Source organism: Colobus angolensis, unplaced genomic scaffold (genome assembly GCF_000951035.1).
Source record: "Colobus angolensis palliatus isolate OR3802 unplaced genomic scaffold, Cang.pa_1.0 Scaffold141, whole genome shotgun sequence".
Lineage (NCBI taxonomy): Eukaryota > Metazoa > Chordata > Mammalia > Primates > Cercopithecidae > Colobus > Colobus angolensis.
Window position 1 is genome coordinate 14081 of NW_012114500.1, and position 1114 is coordinate 15194.

Sequence of the window (1114 nt, forward strand, 5' to 3'; positions counted from 1 at the left end):
CTCGTTCTTCCTGTCTTCTCTCACCTTTCTCCCCCCACCTTCTCTCCTGGGTGAGGCACAGAAGAGACCTCCGGAATCTTCTGCTTCATCCAAGCAGCTTGGGGGCAGCATCAACAACTGCAATTTCGCTGCCCCAGCAGGTGCCTCAGGGCAGCCTTTCTAATGGGAATCCTGGAATCATGTCTTTCCTTAATGTGTCCTAAAGGCTGGAAGACATGAGGTGAAACAATGCTCCATTCTCAGTCCTGTGATTTTGTGTATTTATTGGACTTACTTTGAAATTAAACTAAAGGATACCCAAGGTAGAGCATTAAAAAAAAAGAAAAAACAGGCTATGGTGTTTGAAAAACAAACAAAACCATTTGGTTTGTTGGTTTGTTCTTAGACCTTCACAGGCTCCTAGGTCACACGTTTCAGTTTCTCAGCGAGTGACATTCTCTCTGGAAGCCGTGTCAGCCTCTTGTTTGACGATGTCAGCCACAGCAGAAAGAAGCACTCCATAGGCCCCGTGCTCAGCACCTTGGCGTGAACTCCTGCCGTCTTCTGTTCATGCTCATCACAGCTCTGTGCAGTGGGCGTCCTCCTGTGGGAGGATGGAGGATGGAGGTGGAAGGGTGAGTGACGTCAGGACCACATGAGGGGTCTCTCCCAACGTAGGGAGGGGAGCCAGCCCAGGACCTCAGTGCCCATCGCGTTCTTCCTCCTCCTCCTCTGCCTCTCTGTGACTGTTTGACTCAGACTGCAGGGACAGATGTGAGTATGTGCAGAGCGTGTGTGCACCCCTGGGGGTGTGTGCTTATATTGGCAGGGAGGGGTGTGAGCATGTACAGAGCGTGTGTGCACACCTTGGGGATGTGTGCTGGCATTGGCAGGGACAGATGTGAGTGCGTACAGAATATGTGCTGGCATTGGCAGGGACAGATGTGTACAAAGCATGTGTGCACACCTTGGGGGTGTGTGCTGTTGTCATGGACAGACGTGAGCGTGTACAGAGTGTGTGTGCACCCCTGGGGGTGTGTGCTGGTGTTGGCGGGGACAGATGTGTACAGAGTGTGTGTGCACACCTGGGGGTGTGTACTGGTGTTGGCATGGACAGACGTGAGCATGTACAGAG